The 13,714-nt window shown below is 46.1% G+C and overlaps 1 protein-coding gene across 3 annotated transcripts in view; it reads left to right on the top strand.

Annotated features, from left to right (window-relative positions):
- Nucleotides 1–13,714, top strand: part of LOC127567923 (retinoic acid receptor RXR-gamma-A-like) — a 183,679-nt gene that overhangs the window by 136,632 nt on the left and 33,333 nt on the right. The window lies entirely within an intron of this gene.

Here is a 13,714-nt window from a genome sequence, read left to right on the forward strand (position 1 = left end):
TTAGAGGGCAGTTCGCTCTAGGTGTTAAGAGTCACGGAGAGATACAGCGTGGAAACAGGTCATTCGGCTCATCAAGTCCATGCTGGCAATCAACCACCCATTTACACCAATCCCAATTTTTTTTTTAAATCTTCCCCACATTCTCATCAACTACCCCTCACCTACACACTAGGGATAATTTACAGCGGCCAATTAACCTACCAACCCTCACATCTTTGGGATGTGGGAGGAAACCGGAGCATCCGGGGGAAACCCACGCGGTCACAGGAAGAACGTGCAAGCTCCACACAGACCGCATCAGAGGTCGGGATCGAACCCGGGTCTCTGGAGCTGTGAGGCAGCGGCTCTTCTGGCTGTGCCACTGGGCCACCCGTGTTTAAAAAAATATTCTTTTATAGCTTTTATTTATTGGTTATTAATAATGTTGGAGTTAAGTAAGACTGGATGGTGAGCATCATTCAGTCTGTAAGGAAGAGCCTGTTTGCTTCCCAGTTGCCTGGGAGGCAACCATTGGTGGGTTTGTGCAGTGAGGATGGACAGTGGGGGAGAGGGCAAGCAGTGAAACTTCCAAGAATGCGCCCAAGTCCTGAGCACAGTGCACCCTAGAGTGACGAGTATTGGCAGAGAGGATGTGTAGAAGTTTTCTGGCTTTGAGAATGACCAAGGAAGGCACACCATCACTGGCAGATATTTGCAAAATAAGCTGTGCTATAAGGTTGAAGTAAGATTTCCTTCCACCCTCTCTCCTATTGTGGATGTGGGTGCTTAGCATATCTGTCAGTCTCTACTCTCCCTCTGGTTGACTCCTTTTCATTCATGGTCAACAAAGCACAGACCCTGTTCACAGACTCGGAGTAGGCCGTACTCTCTCACCCTGGTATTCCACTGCTCATGTGCCAACATCCTCGCCCCTTGTCTCACCACTCCCATCAATGCAGAATCAGAATCAGATTTATTATCACTGACTTACGACGTGAAATTTGCTGTTTTGGGGTAGCAGTACAGTGTGCAAAGACATTAAAAATCTATAAATTACAAAAATAAGTAAATAGTGCTAAAAAAAGGAATAGTGGGTTCATGGATTCAGAAATCTGATGACGGAGGGGAAGAAGCTGTTCCTGAATCATTGAGGGTGGGTCTTCAGGCTCCTGTATATCCACCCTGATGGTAGTAACGAGAAGAGGGTCCTTAATGATGGATGCCGCCTTCTTGAGGCACCGGCTCTTAAAGATGTCCTCGATGATGGGGAGAGTTGTGCCCGTGATGGAGCTGGCTGAATCTACAACCTTCTGCAGCCTCTTGTGATACTGCACGTTGGAGCCTCCATACCAGGCTGTAATGCAACCAATCATTATGTTCTCCACTGTATATCTATAGAAATTTGTAAGAGTCTTTGATGACATACCAAATCTCCTCAAACTCCTGACGCACTCGAATCACCAAGTCATCGAAGGTAACGGACCAAGTGCTGGTAAAACAGATTAGCATAGATAAGTATTCAGGGGTTGGCATGGACATGGTGGACCGGAGGGCCAGCCTCCATGCTGCCTAACTCCAAGACTCAATGAAAATCAAATCTACTGCCCTTCATGTGGCCAAGAGATGGTAATGATCCCTGCACTGTTGCTGCTCGGGTTGATGTGGCCGATCATGTTCCACTTACTGTTGAAATAAGTGGCAAGATCGTGCTTGAGGTGTGTGAGAGATACGTCAAACAGTACAGCACAGGAACAGGCCCTTCGGCCTACGATGTTGTGGCAAACTAATTAAACCAGTAGTGAAATGCCTAACTAAACTAAGCCCTTCTGCCTACGCAATGTCCATATCCCTCCATTCTCTGCACATTCATGTGCCTATCTAAGAGCCTCTTAAGCACCTCTATCGTATCTGCCTCCAGCACTACCCCTGGCAGCACACTCCAGGCACCCACCACTCTGTGTAAAACAAAAAAACTTGCCCAGCACATCTCCTTTGAATTTACTCCCTCTCACCTTAAACGCATGCCCTCCAGTATTAGACATTTCATTAGTCATCTGTTTTAATTCTCTCAGCTGGCCTCTGTGAAACCCTTGCCTCTCCCTCCAGCCCTCTGATTATGACAGCAGAAGTGTCATTGGTTATTTTCCCCTCCCCCATGTCCGACAGCTGCACGGTCTGTGCAGCCCACCCCTCCCACTGCTGGTGGTGCTCAGCCGTATCTCCTATAGCAGGTGAGGGGTCATGCCCATCGGCGTGGCACCCTGAGGGAGGGTGTGCCCTCGGTTGAGGCTGACGATAAGGGTGCTGCAGGATGATTGGAGTGAGTGACAGTGGGAGGAAGCTGGAGAGCCACGGAGGTGCAGTGCACCAAGGGAGAAGTGTGGATGTTCCTGAAACACCAGAGATTGCAGATGCTGCAACCTGGAGCAACAAACTGTCTGCTGGAGGGACTCAGCAGCATCTGTGGGGGTGAAACAAATTGTCAATGTTTCGGGTGAAGACCCTGCATCAGGATGTGAGGCTTGACAAGACACATGGCACAGCATGGAGAGCTGCTGCCTCCCAGCTCCGGAGGCAATCAATCCTACATCCGATTACTCCTGTTCAATCCCGACCTCCGGTGCCGTCCGTGTGGAGTTTGCACGCTCTCCCTGCAACTGTATGGGTTTCCCCCCGGGTGCTCCAGTTTCCTCCCACTTCCCAAAGATGTGTGGGTTGGTGGGTTAATTGGCTGCTGTAAATTGCCCCCAGTGTGTTGGTGAGTGGTAGAATCTGGGGGAAGATGATGAGAATGTGGGGAGAATAAAATGGGATTAGTGTAAATGGGTGTTTGATGGTTAGCAGGGGCCCAGTGGGCGGAAGGGCCTGCTTCTGTGCTGTATAGAACAGAGAACACCAGGGCACAAGTTAATTGATCCAGAGGGTGCACGCACAATTCAGCCCCCGTTCCAAATTAGGCATTCCGGCATTTAGTTTGCTCTTTAATTCTCATGGAGCACAGAACAGTACAGCACAGGAACAGGCCCTTCGGCCCACGATGTCTGTGCCAAGAATGATGCAAAATTAAACTACATCCCTTCTGTCTGCACACGATCCACATCCCTCCATCCCCTGCATATTCACATGCCTGTCGAAAAGCCTCTTCAACACCACTATCGCATCTGCTTCCGCCATTCTCCCCCGCAGCCCGTTCCAAGCACCTACCACTCTCTGCGTAAAAAAGAACCCGGTGGCCCACACTTTCCCTCTCTCACCTCTGGTATTTGACGTTTCTACCCTGGGAAAAAGGCTCTGACTGTCTGCCCTATCTCTGCCTCTCATATTTTTATAAATTTCTGTCGGTCTCTCCTCAGCCTCTGCTGCTCCAGAGGAAACAGCCCACGTTTGTCCAACCTCTCCTTAAAGCTCACGCCCTCTGATCCAAGCAGCATCCTGGTAAACCTCTCCTGCACCCTCTCCAGAGCTTCCATGTCCTTCCTATAATGAGGAGACCAGAATTGCACACAATACACCAAGTGCAGCCTAAACGAAGTTTTATACATCAGCAACATGACTTCCTGACTCTTGTACCCAATGCTCTGACCAATGAAGGCAAGCATGCCATACACCTTTATAACATGGCTCTGTGACTCTAAGACCAAGTGAAGCAGAGGGTTAAGGAAGTTAGAAACTGGTTTGGTCATTAACCTCACTTCCTGCACTGAATCCAGGAGTGCAGGACAAGAGTCCTGCTGCTGACTCCTTAGGAGAACAAGGATCCTCCTCCAACCTTGGGGAAGAGCATCTCTCTCGGCTCCTGACCCCCCACCAGCAACACACCAGATGAGGCCACCTTTGACTGATCTTAATCCATCCCATGTTCTGCACAGCTCTTCCAAACATCACTTTGGGATTGTCCCAACACCAGAGTTGGGGTTAGGATATGTGGGCCCAGGTCACGTTTGCTGCCCCGTTGGAGGTTAGTGTCTGAAGCCACTCTGCCTCTAGGTCTTCTATGGCCCAGAGAGTATAACAGCAAGAAGTTTTGTAAAGCCTTCATAAGTCACTGGTGAGTGTTGCAGCTAATTCCAATTCCCTCACTGTAGGAAGCAGATCCAAGCAGTGAAAGGGCTCAGAGGTTTCATGGAAGGATGGCAGACATCGGTTATGTGGAAGGAGTAAAGAAGGTATTCTCCTTGGAGGTGAGCTGGAGAGGGTGTAGAGGAGATTCACCAGGATGTAAAATGGTTTGTTATTGTCACGTGTACTAAGGTACAGTGAAAATCTTTGTTTTGCATACAGATCATTTCATTGCGACAGTGCATGGAGGTAGTACAAGGGAAAACAATAACAGAATGCTGAATAAAGTGTTGCAGTTACAGGGAAATGCAGTTTCTAATGGCAACATGGTTACCTTAAAATTACTGCAACATTTTTGTTCATTATTTTATACCTTGAATAAATGGTTGGATTGTGATTTGCAGAGTGGAGAATATTTAGCTCTGGTCATGTCAGCTTTTGAGCAATATTCCTTTCCACATAACGGTGTCCTCAGGGTGAAACTATGGCCTTGTTGCTCAGGTAGATGAATGCAAGGCTGAAGTGGAGGATAGAGAGGGCAAGGGATTGTGGCATTGGCCAAACAAACTGCTCGGGTATTGGAATGATGGAGATGCAGAAGTGTTCTTATTATGTTGAGAGATGATCAGGAATGCACAGCCTGGGAGTGTATTGTAGACAGATTTAATATTATCTTTCAAATGAAAAAAAAATACACACATGCATTGATTATACAGCATGGAAACTGGCGCTTTGTCCCACATGGTCCAAAATGACCATCACGCACCCATTTTTACCTGAATTCTACACTAACCCCATTGTTTTTTTTATTCTATCCACATTCCCCTCAACTTACCCAAACTCTACCCCTCACCTACACACTGGGGGCATTTTACTGTGGGCAATTGATCTACCAACCTGCACGTCTTTGGGATGTGGGAGAAAACTGGAGCACCCAGGGGAAACCCGCATGGTCACAGGGGGAACATGCAAACTCCACACCGACAGCACCCAAGGTCAGGATTGAATCCGGATCACTGGAGCTGTGATGCAGCAGCCCTACCAGCTGTGACTGTGCTTGTCATATACTTATAAAGGAAAGACAGGCATGTGGCAGGAGCAATGTAAGCTAAATGGCAGCTTCATGTGCTGGAGCATTCAATAATACTCTAAAATTTGAAAAATGCAAGAGGTTTAGAGTGGAATTCTTATGTGTAAGGTAAGACCACTTCGTGAGCTGGTATGTTAAGGGAGCTCCAAGAGGCAATGCTCATTTGATCAAGTTTCATAAATGTACTTGAATGGAAGTAACACTGATCCTGGGGTACACGGACCACAGAGCAATCAGGTCTAACATGATGTGGGAGTCAGGAATACCTGAGACAAGATTCTAAACATAACATTTCAAATAAGGAGCCAAAAAAAAATGAGGAAACAAAATTCAGTGGAAGATAAGTGAAGACTTAACATTGAGGATGCCAAATAAATGTACACCAAGCCCCAAAAAACTCACTGTGAATAACCTGGTGGACTAACACCCTAATAACAATGCATTTAAAATGTTCTGGGCAGATCCTTTGAGTACAGAGAGAGAGAAAATGCACAGAAGATGAAACTCTGCAAAACGGGACCTGCTCTGAATGAATGGCACTGCCAGACATTAGCAACATTAGACTTGGGGCAACATTTCTACACAAAGATATCTTGAGCAAGGTCAGTGACTGCCATTCACATAAGGTGAAGCCTTGCCCAGGGCGACACACTCCAAACGAATCATTCCCCGGCGATGGACATGGACAATCAACCTTGTTTGGCAGAACTAACCGACCAAGTCAATGGAACTACAATGGGGTAATACATCAGATATTTAATATAGTGACTGAAGTTCATTCTTGTGGTATTTGTCCCAGAGAAAAAGCAAGATATCTCTGGATCACTGGCAGAATGTTCAGATCGGATATCAGCCATTAAAGCTGGTCGGTGCCAATGCTCGGATCCAAGGAGGCTCCTACGAGGATTGCCAGCAGGTTTGGTGCAGGACTCTCTATATCCAAAAGGAAAATTGGCTGTTCCATATGGCATTGATGCAGCTCCTGTAAATCTAACTAAGGGCGTGAGGCGGAGCTAAAAATTCAGAGGACAGGCACAACTCCTTAAAAAGACCCAATGGGATCACAAACTGCTTGCCCCTGCTGGGGACAGGTGTGTTGCTGGCACTGGCTGCAATTTAACTGCACTGTGTAATGAATTGACCTGTACAATCGGTTTGTAAGACAAGCTTTTCACTGTACCTCAGTACAAGTGACAATAATAAACCAATACCCATACCAATTTCAAAGAATTCTTTTAGTGCAGAGAGCTGGACTTCTGGAGTCCTGGATTGCTGCTTCCGCTCCAGCCTCCCGTGTCCCATGTTCACCTTGTTTGAGACACATGAAATATTGCTGGATTAAGCTGGTTATTGGGGGTGGACAGGTGGGAGGAATGTGTCCAAATCCCTGATGCAAACCATTCACTTTTTTAAAAAAACACTTAGCTTTTATGTATTTTCAAGAAAAAGGCTAGATTTTCAGAACAGTTAACCAGCAGATGCTATATCTTTTCCTTGTTGGACTGCAATGTAGGCAACTCAATCCCAAATGCACCCCAATCTATCCCTCAAATTCCCCTCCCTTTGCAGCAAGACTTCCTTTCCAGTTCACCATTGCTCTGTCAGATCCGAAGCCAAAGGTTTCTTGACACAATGTATAGATGGTCCAACCAGGGAAGGCGCCATAAGAGACCTGTATTGGGAAATGAGCCTGACCAGGTGATCAGAGTTTCATTGGGGGAGCATTTTGGAAATAGTGATCATAACAGCGTAAGTTTACAGATGGTGACAGATAGGATAACACTGGACCTTGGGGAGAATGTGCTAAATTGGGGAAAGGCTAATAAAAACAGTATTAGGCAGGAACTGGGGAGAATAGATTGGGAAGATTGGGAGAGGCTGTTATTTAGCAAGTCCATATCTGAAATTTTGGAGTGGTTTAAAGGCCAACTGGTCAGAATTGGTACTAATATTTTCCCGTGAGGAAAAAAGACGAGGGTGGCAAGGTTTGGGAACCTGGGATGATGAGAGATGTTGCAAGTTTAGTCAAAAAAAGGAAGCAAATGTAAGGTTTAGGAAGCTGAAATCAGACAGCGCCCTCAAAGAATAGAAAGGACATAGGAAAGAACTTAAACAAGGAATCAAAAGGGCAAAAGGGGGCCGTGAAATGTCATTGGCAAGTAAGATTGAGGAAAATCCCAAGGTATTTTGTATATGTGTTAAAAACAAGAGGGTAACCAGGAGAAAGGGTAGGACTACTCAAGGACAAAGGAGGGCATCTATGCCTGGAACCAGAGGAAGTGGGTGATGTACCAAACGAGTACTTCGCATTGGTATTCACCAAGGAAAAGCACATGGAGGATAACGAGATCAGGGAGGGATATCCTAATATTTTAGAGCATGTTGATATCAAGAAAGAAAGAAAGATATCAAGAAAGATGAGATCTATCCCAGGTTATTGAGAGAAGCAAGAGAAGAGATTGCTGTGGCTTTGACAGAGATCTTTCTACCCTCTTTAGCCACAGGCAAGGTCCCAGAGGACTGGAGAATAGCCAATGTTATTTCTCTGTTTAAGAAGGCAATAGAAACAAACCAGGGAATTATAAGCCATTGAGGCTTACATCAGTGATAGGGAAATTATTGGAGTAGGTTCTTAGGAATATGGTCTACTGACATCTAGAAAAGTATAGACTTATTAGGGACAGTCAACATGGTTTCGTGCATGGTAGGTCATGTCTTAGAAACTTGATTGAGTTTACTTGAGAAGGTGACAAAGATGATTGACGAGGGTAGGATAGTGGATGTTGTCTACATGGACTTTAGTAAGGCATTCAGTGAGGTCCCTTATGGTAGGCTGATCCAGAAGATTAAGGCACATGGGATCCATGGAGACTTGGTGGATTGGATTCAAAACTGGCTTGCTCATAGAAGACAGAGAGTGGAGATGAATGGTATTATTCTGACTGCAAGTCTGTGACTAGTCATGTTCTTCAGGAATCAGTGCTGGGACCTTTGTTTGTGAGTTATATAAATGATTTGGCCAAAAATGTGGGTGGGCTGATTAGTGAGTTTGCAGATGACACAAAAATTGTCAGAGTTGTGGAGAGTGAGGAAGGTTGTCAAAGGATTCAGCAGAATATAGATCAGGTGCTGATATGGGCAGAGAAATGGTAGATGGAGTTTGATCTGGACAAGTGTGAGGTGCTGCACTTTGGGAGGTCAAATGTAAAGGGGAAAGTATACAGTAAATGGCAGGACCCGTGGGAGCATTGATGTACAGGTTGGATCTTGGAGTGTTGATTCATAGATCCTTGAAAGTGGCAACACAAATAGGTAGGATGGTAAAGAAGGCGTATGGCATACTTCATTGCTCAGGGCATTCATTATGAGAACCAGGAAGTCATGTTGCTGATGTATAAAATTTTGGTTAGGCTGCACTTGGAGTATTGTGTGCAGTTCTGGTCACCCCAATACGGGAAGGATGTGGAGGCTTTGGAGAGGGTGCAGAAGAGGTTCACTGGGATGTTGCCTGGATTAGAGATTGTTTTCGCTGCAGTGTCAGAGGCTGAGGGGCGATCTGATAGAAGTTTATAAAATTATGAGGGGCATAGATAAGGTAGACTGTCGGAGTCTTTTTCCCAAGATGGAAATGTCAAATACTAGAGGACATAGCTCTAATGTGAGAGGAGGAAAGTTTAAGGGAGATGTGCAAGTTTTTGCAGAGTGGTAGGTGCCTGGAATGTACTGCCAGGGAAGTGATGGAAGCAGATACAATAGTAACGTTTAAGATACATTTAGACAGGCACATGAACAGGCAGGGAATGGAGGGATAAAGGCTAAGTGCAGTCAGATAGGATTAGTTTAAATTGGCATCACAGTTGACATAGACACCATGGGCTGAAGGGCCTGTTCCTGTGCTGTACTATGTTCTAAAGCCAACTGGATGATGTACTCAGTCCAGGGAGTGAATCAGAGGAGGCTGTGTCCAAACCAAGCAGTGCTGGGACAGACTGCACCTCTCCCGTTCTCATGACCAAGGCACAAGGGGGCTACTCAAACTCTGGAGGCAGTGCCGGGAGGCTGATTGAGTCCAAGTTACTGGGAGAGGCTGGGTGGATGAAGGTTCTTCAGTCTGTGAAGAGATGCTCAAGGTGAGATGTGAGGTTGTCATGGCTACGTGTTGCTATGGAACACGGCTTTAAATGAAGATGTGGGTGTAGGAAGAGGGAGGCCGGCTCTAACATAGTTAAAGGTTAATTTTACCACTGATGTCAGAATCAATCTGGAGAACAAACTCGGGTATAATGGAGCAAAGCCTTGGAATACCTCCAGAGCCAATTAAAAATGGAGAACATGAGCGTCCCCCGGGATAGACAGAACACACGGGGCTGAACAGTCTCCTTTGGCAAAGAGGGCAGTGCGGTTGTGAGCACTGGTGAGGGGGCCGCAGCGATCAGATGGCTTTCTCTCGCTCGCCATCTGTCACAGGGTCCCTCTACTTCTCCCGAATCCGGCCACTTCCTTGGGCACTGCATTTTCCGCAGGGATCGATGCAGTTAAAACGCACTGCTGCTGCCTGTGTTAGCACGACAGCGATGGAGTCAGCCGGAAGGAGACCATCACCTTCTATTTTTAGGGGTGGCTGAGGTGTTGCAGTGAAAGGACAGGATACTCAGAGGGCCAGCTGTCTGGGTAATGTAGTGTGACAGCGCCAGCCTTTGGGAGTGAGTATCCGGGCTGCTAATGGATCCAGATCCTGGACTTGCTGCCAACATCCCCAATCATTCCAGGATCCAGCTCACAAGAAGTTCTTGATTAACTCCTTCCACTCTGTATTCGGAGTTTCCACATAAGCTCTCCTTCCACACCTCTCCCACCACCACCCACCCTCCCTCTGGAGACACACACTCATGCCCCTCCTTTACATCTTCCAACTGATGTCCACACACTGTCTATTCAACTGCATGGACCGTCACAGCCAAGTTATTCCTAATCTCAAACACACTGCTTCCAATAAAGCTCAAGAACAGGAGTAAAACCAGAAGATGCAGGAAACACTCAGCAGATCAGGCAAAAGATCAAACAGAACAAAGAGAATATGGAGGTGGGAGGTGGGGATATGAACCATGGGCAGGCAGAAGGGATTATGTGTCTTTAGCTTAATTAGCTTTGCACAACATCATGGGCCGAAGGGCCTGTTCCTGTACTGTTCTGTTCTAAGGTTTCAGGTCCAGGACCCATCATTCAGACCTGAAACATTTAACTGTTTCTCACTCCACAGATGCTGCCTGACCTGCTGAGTATTTCCAGCATTTTCAGCTATAATTTCAGATTTCCAGCATCTGCGCTTTTTCGCTTTTCATTAACAGGAGACCTTGATTATTCCTTTTCTCCTGAACATGCCTACAATTAACATTAAGCAGGCTAAGAACATGTGCTTACTTGTGCAGCATTTGGTCTCTTTAAAGTGCCCTTCCAAAATCGGTCAGCCCCACATCTGTCTGGGCTGCTGGGAAGATCCTGAGGGAATTCCCGGTGCATTTTCCAATTCCCAACAACCAACCCATGGACCCACAAGTAATGGCAACTGCACAACCTGGAGCCCAGAAATCCAGTGGTGGGTTGTTGGAGCAGAGAACCGATGACTGATAGTAAGATTGACTGCAGAGAATGTAGATTTGTTTAGAAATGAACCAATTGTGACCTGTCTTTTATGGACAATTCACACACAAGGGAATTCAATGATGTGGGGTTCCTGCTGGGATAGAACAGTTATGACCTCATTGAATGATGCAGCAGTCACAAGAGGCTGAATGGCCTACTCCTGCTTGCATTGCTCATGTTCTGAGGTACGCCCTTCATGAAATTGGACCCGCACTTCTGGTCATGATTCACCCAAATACCCATGTCGTATTTTGAGCAGATGATGGTGTCAACACATGTGGTACTATGTTAAATACCTCCGACAGAAATTGTTTCAAGTTAAGGAGTCACAGAGTTATACAGCACAGAAACAGGCCCTTCGGCCCAACCCATCCATGCCAACCAAGTTGCCTACTTGAGGTAGTCCCATTTGCCCGTGTTTGGCCCATATCCCTCTAAACCTTTCCTATCCATGTACCTGTCCAAGTACCTTTTAAATGTTATTAATGTATCTGCCTCAACCACTTTCCCTGGCAGCTTGTTCCACGTACCCACCACTCTGTGTCAAAAAAAAATGCTTACCCCTCAGGTCCCTTATCAATCTCTCCCCTCTCACCTTAAACCTATGCCCTTTAATTTTAGTCTCACCTACCCTGGGAAAAAGACTCTGCCCATTCACCTCATCTATGCCCCTCATGAATTTATAAACCTCTATCACCCCTCAGCCTCTTTTGCTCCAGACAAAACAGTCCCGGCCTATCCAGTCTCTCCTTCTAACAGAAGCCTGGCCACATCCTCATGAATCTTTTCTGTACCCTTTCCAGCTTAATGACATCTTTCCTATAGCTGGGCGACCAGAACTGCACACAGTATTCCAAGCGTGGCCTCAACAACGATTTGTACAGCTATAACCTGATGTCCCAACTCCTGTACTCAATGCCCTGACAAGCAAACCAAACACCTTCACCACCCTGTCTATCTGGGTCTCCATGTTCAGGGAACCATGTACCTGTACCCCTAGGTCTCTCTATTCTACAACACTCTCCAGGGCCCTACCATTTACGTGTTAAGTCCTGCCCTGGTTTAACTTACAAAAGTGCAACACCTCACACTTGTCTGAGTTAAATTCCATTTGACATTCTCCGGCCCACTTCCCAAGTTGGTCTAGATCCCTTTGTAAACTTAGAAAACTGACCACTATACCACCAATTTTGGTGTTGTCTGCAAACTTACTAACCATGTTAACAATATTGTCATCCAAATCGTTAATGTAGATGTGTCCACGTCAGTGGACCCAGCGCCAATCCCTGCGGCACACTGCTGGTCACAGGTTGTGACCTGCAATTTTCTTGTTGAACAGTGGAGTACATCGCTCTGAAAGCAGTGAATGCTGTAGGAATTAAGGCCCCCACCAGGACATGTATTCATATTTTAAAGGTCGCTCTGTGCCCTGTCATGTCACTGTATTGAGCCTTTTTCTGCCAACAGCCCTGAGTGAAGAAAAAGATGTCTGTACGCTCCAAGTCACAGATGCCCCGCTGCATCTTTTTTGATGTCATCTATAGATGTACAGATGTTGTCTATTTGACCATGTGGGCCATCACATCCAAGTCATTCCTGACCTCACCTACTCAGCTTCCTGTAAAGATCATCAATAGGAGAGCTTGCTTATTTCTCCCAGAATAAACATTAACCCTACTCCTGTTCGACACTTGGAATGGGATGGGTGGATGACCTGGGGTTCTCCATCTGATGAGAGGTGCACTGTTACCTTCTCCCCACTCTCACCCATTACCTTTTCCTCCCGTCTGCACAGGCAGCCCTGTCCGGGACCAGAATCGATGAGCATCTGTTTTTTTTCTGGCACTAATCGATTTTACCTGGAAGAGATTTCAACGCCGATCATTGTGTGCAATTCTGGTCGCCCCATTACAGGAAGAAGGTAGAAGCTTTGGAAAGGGTGCAGAAGAGGTTCACAAGGATTATTCCTGGATTAGAGGGCATTAGCTAGATGGAGAGGTTGAACAAACTTTGGTTGTTTTCTCTGGAGCATCGGAAAAATGAGGGGGAGACCTGATAGAAGTTTATCAGAGGCATCAACGAGGGTAGACAGCCAGAATCTTTTTCCCAGGGTAGAAATGTTAAGTACATGCATTTAAGGTCAGTTGGGGAAAGTTTTCTTTACACAGAGAGTGGTGGGTGCCTTGAACAGGCTGCCTGGGTGGTAGTGGAAGCAGACATGATAGAGGTGTTTAGGAGACTTATAGACACATGAATATGCAGGGAATGGAGAGATATGGATCCTGTGCGGGCAGATGGGATTAGTTTAATTTGGCATTGTGTTCAGCGCAGACATGTTGGCCAAAGGGCCTGTTCCTGTGCTGTACTGTTCGATGTTCTATGTACCATTTGCCTTCTGATTACTTGCCGCTGCTGTATTTACCTTTTCAAGTACCAGGATCCTGAGATCCCTGTGAGCTATAACATTCTGTAGCCTCTCTCCACTCAAACAATATTCTGCTTTTCTATTCTTCAACCAAGCTGGATAACCTCACCTTTCCTCATATTTGTATTTCATCTGCCAAATGTTTGCTTACTTGTTTGTACCAGCTAAATCCCTTGGCAGAGCTTGTGTCCTTGCAAGCCTTGGTATCATCTACGGATTTTTGCCACAGTGCACTCTGACCCTTCATTTAAGTTGTCTTCCAGCCAATCCTTTGTCCACACTGGTATATTACCAGCTGTATTACCAGCTCTTTGTTTAGTTTCGTTTAATTCCTTGCTCGTGTGAAGCTCACAGAGTAAACAGTATACATGCTAATAATAAATACAGGGAAGAGCATAAAAACAACAGAATGGTGCAAGGTGCAGTAGTGCAAACTGAGGTAGTGCAAAAAGAAACACTAAAGTGACAATAACGGACAATTAAGAGTCCGAGAACATGGCAGCACCACTGAGATGTGA

Source organism: Pristis pectinata, chromosome 3, assembly GCF_009764475.1.
Source record: "Pristis pectinata isolate sPriPec2 chromosome 3, sPriPec2.1.pri, whole genome shotgun sequence".
Classification (NCBI taxonomy): Eukaryota; Metazoa; Chordata; class Chondrichthyes; order Rhinopristiformes; family Pristidae; genus Pristis; species Pristis pectinata.